Raw genomic sequence first — 7,740 nt, forward strand, 5'->3', positions numbered from 1 at the left:
ACTAGGCAGATTTTGGGCTTCTTCATGCTCCCTCTATCGCAAAGGTTTTGCGGAATCAGTTGCCACCTTCTTGGAGCACAATACACTTGGATGGAAGCGCCCCATCGTGGCATTGTTTAGCACCAAGGATCAAGTAGTGGTGTATTTCAGGTGAATGAAAATTAATTTGTTTAATTATATATTAGTAAATAATCACTTCATTTCTTTCCTTCCTAAATAGTTAAGAATTAGTACACATATAAGTGCAGAATGTCACTTTTACCCCTAAATAATAACCAATCCCTTTTTTTTTAATTTTATTTTATAATGTTTTTATATTATATATCTCCCTCACCTCCCTCTTCCTCTTCCTCTCACTCTCCTTTTCCCTCTCTCACTCTCTCAATTTCCAGAACATTTTCTGCACCAATTTCTTAGTTGTTAGGTGCAGCAAGATGCAATAACCTCAACATATAGCTCAAGACTTGCAATACTCTGCACCTAACTCCATTCTAATCAAGGTAAACGAAAAATACCATGCAAAGCTTAAAGGTTCCATGGAAGGTGGTAGGGAGAAGAAAGACCCTATCACCAAGCTAAAATCTTCTCTAGGGTTCCATGAAGAATACTAGGCGGATTTTGGGCTTCTTCCGCTCCCTTGATTGCAAACATTTTGCGAAATCAGTCACCGCCTTCTTAGAGCACAATGAACTCGGATGGAAGCGCCCTATTGTGGCATTGTTTAGCATCAAGGATCGTGTAGTGGTGTATATTGCTTCAGGTGAATGAAAATTAATTTGATTAATTATATATTAGTTTAATCACTTCATTTCTTTCCTTCCCAACTAGTCAACAATAAGTATGTAAATGAGTGTAGAAAGTCATTTTTACCCTTAAATAACATTAGACTCAAGCTCCTGCATTAAAATAATGCTTTCAAAAATAGATAATTTGAAAATAACTTTTATTTATACTCACAAAAGATTGCAACTGCAATTCTTCAAGCACAACTGTACGCTATATACAAAGTGTTTACAAAGATGAATTCTCCGAAGGATGTATCAGAGAGATTCTTTAAAACTGAAAGGGAAAAAATTACATTCTGCTTTCAAGTGAGGCCGAAGCCTCCTTATAAAGAGAAAAGCAACTCGGATTTAATCAACTATAGTTAACTTAAACTGTGGTCGGGTTGCAACAGTGGAGTCACATGCAACCTGATTCAACTTTCAACTTTGTCTGCAGGCAACTTTCGGTGGAAAGTAAAGGGCAGATGCGCTGTCAGGAGCAAAAGTGGCAACAGCTGTCATCTGGATCAACTGATGGCTTCTTTCGGTGGAGAAGCAAAAGGCAGATGCTTTTTTCAGCTGTAATTACGGCAAATTTTGGCTTCTAGTCAGAATGCAAATCATAGGCGTCGTAGGGATCTTGACTATCCTCATACCATGATTTGGGCTTGACTTGGGCTTGTATGGGCTGGCAGCTAGACGACGAAGGAGACCCATTGTCTTCATCATCATCCATCTGGGAAGCTTGCATGATCAACTGGCGTGCAATTTCCTGTAGTTCTGATTTGGACTTTCCTTCGACTGAGAGGGAAGATCTGACAGAACCAGTAGGAGAAATTGGATGAGCTGGCTCAACTGGGAGATCATTGTAGACATACTTGGCAATTCGTTCAACTTCAAATTTGTCCCACCATTTAACAGAGAATTGGCGGGCAAAGATACGGGCATCTTTGGTGATCTTATAGGACCATTTCAGGATCCATGGCACCTTGTACCTAGCAACGAACAGCAACTGTTTGGGGAAGAATGAATCAACTTTAGAGAACTTGGCTTTCTTGGTAAAGTGGCGAATTAACTCATGAACTGATACTGGTAATAGTTCATCAACTGGGCCGTGCTTTTCCCACCAATGGAGGAACCAGTAAGGGAAAGAACACTTGAACTTATTATCAAAATTGATGAACCAGGAATGACTAAAATCTTCAAATTGGTGAAGGAAAATAGTGTACCAGGCATCAATATAATCAGAATAATTATATTGCAGTTTTGACTGGAGCAACTGTAATTCATAAGGGCGACTGCTGAAAGATTCTTGGCTTATGATCTGGTGGATATACAAAGAATGATAAAGAATGATTTCGGGATGATCCCGATCCTTTATCGGCTTAATTTCAACTGATTTTGTTTCAAGTAATATATCTCTATAATACTTGAGGGACTTGTAGGGATTGGAAGGCATATAATGAAAACCATGAGGGAAATAGTGTCGGGCAATTTCAACTGGATTGGCATGAACATCATATACAGGCTCAATGAAAAATAAATGGGAGTTACTTTTGGGCAAATAGGGAGATGATTTTTTGTATGCAACTGATGGTCCCGCAGGGACTTCTATTGAAAAGGGATCATAACTAGCAACTAAGGTAGACTGATAACTGGGTCGAATTTGGCCAACTGTGGATCCTAGAGAGGAGTATCGATTGGCAACTGATAATGGGGTGACGACTGAAAGGGGGGTGCAACCAGGATAGGGAACTACCTGTTTAGGCAATTCTGGCTTATTGGGACTCATGGATGAGGACTGGGATTGTGGCAACTGAGTAGGTTTGGGTTGCGACTGAGATGGCTCAGGTTGACTGGTTGCTTTGTGTTTGTCTTTTTTGGGGGCCATTGGGAATCCTGCATTCTCACTTCCTCTCAAATATTCAATTTCAAAATCAAATATACTTAATATACTTTGCCATCGTGCAAAAATCTATTTAGATGCAATGCTGCGAACATCTTTTTCTAAAACATGTTTTGCAGATTTGCAATCAACTCGTATTAAAAACTTTTGATTAAGTAAATGATCTTGAAATTTACTAATGCATAATACAATGGCTAATATTTCTTTCTTAATAGTACTATAATTATATTGCGACTGAGTCCAGGTTCCAGAGTGGAAACGAACAATTTGCTCTGGGGATTCTGAACTGACTTTTTGCTTGAGAATGCCACCATAGCCTATGTCAGAGGCATCAGTTTCAACTATTTTGAAAGAATCAATCGATGGAATACCAAGACAGGGAAGTGTCTTGACATGGGTTTTGATCTTTTTGACAACTTCGGTATGGATATTCAACCACGGGGGAGGATTATTCAATAACCTATCAAACAGAGGCTTACATTGCTTTCGCAGATTTTGGTAGAAGTCAGAAACATAATTTAGAGATCCTAAAAACCTCTGAAGTTGACTTTTATCAAGAATCTGATCAGGAAATTTATCAGCAAATTGAATGACACTGTCAATTGGAGAAATTTGAGATTGGCTGATATTGAAGCCAAGAAATCTTACATTAGTTTGAAACAACTTAATTTTCTTGGCAGAGACAACTAGACCATTATGTTTAACTATGTGAAGAAATGTGTGCAAATGTTTCCAATGTTGTTCAACTGACTCAGAGAATATCAAGACATCATCAATATAAACAATCAAGAAATGACTGTAAGGATTGAAGATATCATTCATAATATTCTAGAATTCACTAGGAGCATTTTTTAAACCAAACGGCATGACATTCCATTCATAATGACCGAAAGGAGTAACAAATGCAGTCTTATATCTGTCTGACTCATCTATTTGGATTTGCCAGAAACCACTCTTCATATCAAATTTGGAGAAGACAACTGATTCTCCTAGTCGATTAATGAGATCTCTTTTATTAGGGATGGGATACCTAATCCATTCTAAGACCGAATTAAGGGGTTTGTAATTGATTACTAATCTGGGGACTCCTCTTTCTAATTCAGCATTTTTCTGAACATAAAAAGCAGGACACGACCACGGGGATTTACTTTTGCGAATAATATTCTTTTGGAGTAACTCATGAATTTCTTTTTTACATACTTCCATTAATTCTTGGTTCATCTGGATTGGCCGGGCTTTAGTGGGGATATTTTTCTCACTAAAGGTTTTGATATAAGGAAGACAGACGACATGCTGTTTTCTATACCAAAAAGCAGTAGGCAAATCAGAACAAATTTCTTCTTTTATTTTGTTCTCAAAAGATTGTATTTGCAACTGTAAATCTTTATCAGTAAGTTGGTGTTCAATTCTTTTAAATTTAATTTCTTCTTTAAGGAAATTCAACTGATTTGTTTTTCTAATAACTTGAACGGATTTAGAAACTGACTGCTTTTGTAAGGCTTTTAAGTTGTGCAATTCGGGTTTAGACAGGAACTCAAACTTAACCTTTTCACCCAAATGGGTGGAAACGATACCATCGTATTCTACCTGAAAAGGATATAAAAGGGCAAGAAAGGGCAAGCCTAAGATAATTTCATCAGTTATGTTTTTAACTAGGACAAATGAAGTTTTGAAACAAACTTTGTTTTGGCAAATATGAGCTTTTGGTAATTCGTAATTCAACTGAAGAGATTTCCCTGAAGTAGTACGAAGGGACTCTCTAGACTTCTGGTAATACTTAGTGGGAATTAGACCCTCTTGAATACAATTAAGATCGGCTCCTGAATCAAATAAGGCAACTGTGGAAAATTCAAAATCATGAACAAATATTGTTACTTTTGAATACCATTTTCTAAGATGAACTTGTTTAATTAAGTTGATGGCTAGTTGTTCTTCAGTAGGTTCCTCATCAGAATGATGCGGACTATCAGAATGGGCTTTGGACGCACTAGGGCTTTTAGGTAGAAGACTAAATAAATCTTGTTTGATCGTGTAGTTCTCGGCTTGCAATTGTTGGCTTACTTGTTTTAATTCAACTAATTCTTGCTTGATTTTCTTGACTTCCAACTGGAGATCATGAAGGGTGACTTCTTTTTTGCGATTAAATTTTTCTAATGTAGTATTGATGGTAATTGTCTGGGGAGGAGGAGCGATGAAACTTGGGTTTTCTTGACTCAAGACTTTTTTCAATTTTTTCAAATATTCAGCTTTTAGCTCAGGGTTTTGGACTCTTCCTATTAGGTCTATTAAAAGTTCTTCTTGTTCTTCTTGTTTGGTGAGAACTGAGACGGCCTTTAATCTAGTACAGCATTTATCTGTACAACCAAATTGGACTCTAGGGGAACTGGGTTGTGACTCTGAAGACTGGATAGACTCAGAATCGGAGCTGGATATTAAGGACTCACCATCACTCATTTTAGAGTCTCGCAACTCTAAAACTTGGATTAATTTGTTCTTATCTTCTTCTGTAATCTGTAATTGTTTAATAACATCTTTTACTTTACACTCAGAAGCATAATGACCAAATTTTTGACATTTAAAACATTTAACTTTGCTTTTATCTTTCTTAGGGCGACTCTGTTTGGGGTGTTTCGACCAATTCTTCTTAGGGGAGAATTTTCTTTTCTTATAGAATTCATTTTTCCTAAAAAATTGTTTCTTCAGGTGATGGCGTTTCCTAAGATGACTGGGCTTATTTCTTCTAGAAGGAGGAATACTGGTAAAACCATACTGCTCACAGAAATTACCTAATTCATATTTGGCTGATTTTCTATCAGACTGAATTTGTTTATTGATTTTAAAGTCAATACACATTTTCATTCCGACCTGATTAATGGTGCTTATAATGTTTCCATAGGTCAGATTATCCCAATCGATTTGTCCTTGTTCATTACTCAAAGTTGTGCGTATTTTGTGGGCGAATAGGTTTGGGAGGCGATTAATGAACTTTTCTTTCCAGAAGGGTTGATTACTATCGTCCCTAAGCATGACTCTGGAAATAAAGACATCTTTGTACCATCTGAAATCGGACAATTTTGGACATCTAAGATTACTTAACTGATCATGTATCCTAGCAGTGGTGTTACTAGGAGTTCCTACAAAATGTTCAATTATTGTGTAAAATAAAGTGTTAACAACATCTTCTATGCCTTGACCTAATTGTTCATCAAAGATAGGAAGACCGTCTTCATTGAGTTTTACAGCATAAATGATGTGACTTTTAGACTCAGGGGTACGATGTTTATCCCACCAAGATCTGAGAGTACCAGTGAAACCGGTGACTAACAGAGGAATTTCAGACTGCCTGAAACTGTGATTGGTGATATAACTATTGGCGACCATAGACATATGTTGCAGCTTATTTAAGATTTCTTGTTCAGAAAGACCATCAATATTCCATTCATACAACTTATCAGAAGAAACTGAGAACTGGGTTTGGAAGTTTCTTTCTTCAAATTGAATGTCTGGAGGTGTTGGTCTGGGATACCAATTTTTTGTTAGACTTGTAGGACTTATATGTCTGTCGATCTTTTGGATTCTGGGCTTAGTTTGGACTTCTAAATTTTGGAAGGCATTTTCAATTTTTGAAATATCACTAGTTTCCGAGTTGACTGTCTCAGACTCAGAAGGAGAAGTAGCAAAAGAATCTAGTGTTTTAATACCAGATTTTTCACCTTTCTCGGGCTTGGCCGGGGTTAACTGTTCTAACATTTCTTCTATCTTTTTCATTGTGGAATTAACTTTAAGGGCAGGACTGGACTTGAGTTCTTGGAATTGGACTATTGGCTTTTCAATTTTGGATCGAGGTCTGGAGTCTGCAACAGGCGGGCTCAACAAATCGACCTTGGTTTCAATGGTATCTAATTGTTTTATCTAATTGTTTTCCTATTGTGATTAGACTCTGATTAGTATAATTATTTTGCTCAATTAATCTTCTATTCGGATCACTGCTTTCAAAGGTTTTGAAGGGAGTGGCCGGTACTAGAGATTTCTTATGATCTATTAGTATAGTGTCTACTGGAGGATGACTAGTTTCTACAACAAATTTATCTATTAAATTCCATTTTTCTGTGGTTAAAGTTTTCAACTCATAAGGAGACATATAGCGGCTTTCAACAAAATCAAGGTAGTAAATTTCAACTTTGGCTGACCGCATATAATCTTTCCATTGTTTAAAGATTATTTCACGGTGTTTGCTATTAGGGTAAGCTTGGTGATAACTATCTCTTCTAAATTGGTTTTCTAGAGCTTTTAAATGGCGATTTAGACGTACCCAATTAATTTTAAATTTCTTATTAAGGGTTCTTAATTGGTTTTCAACTAAGAAATCAGACTGGGTTGGAGACTCAGGTGAGTCAGACTTATCTTCTTGAACTGGAACCTGGCCGTAGCAAGGTTGGGTGACCTGAGAGGTTTTTCTCAGGGACTCAAGTTTAAAATCAATCATGGCTTTTTCAAGCTCTAGGTCTCGTTCTAGAGTGGAGGAAGAAGCAGCAAAGGAATGCCTAGCAGGGACATGCCTTTGGGATTGACCAGGGGTTGGCAACTGTTGTAACTGGACATTAGACTTGCGTAAAGTATGATTATCAAACTTGATTTTAACTGTGTCGTCAAGGTATTGTTGAATGTAGTCTAAATTGTTTAGACTACGCTGGATTGGAGCTGGTTGGCTCTCGGTAACTAAAGTCCAATCTTTTGGAAGGGCAACTTCGGACCATTTGATTGTTTGGGGAACTTGTATATGGGCGTCTGAGGTGTGACTCTGGATCAGGACTGTTTGATCCTTTGGGCTTTTGGTAAGGGCTTGGAAGTTCATATTTGTTCCTGTAACCTTATAGTAGATCCTGTAGACTAAGGCTAAAGGTTGGGTCCCCGGGAGAACATTATAACCTTCAGTCTTAATATTCAGAGTCAAAGTTCTTAGGATATGAGGGTCACTAAGGCTTACAGTGAAGTCAGGATAACAGTCAAAATGGACAGGGCCATTACACAGACTGGACTCAATGACTCCTAAGGTGCTATCGCTGAATT

The sequence above is a fragment of the Prunus dulcis genome, chromosome 4 (genome assembly GCF_902201215.1).
Source record: "Prunus dulcis chromosome 4, ALMONDv2, whole genome shotgun sequence".
NCBI lineage: Eukaryota > Viridiplantae > Streptophyta > Magnoliopsida > Rosales > Rosaceae > Prunus > Prunus dulcis.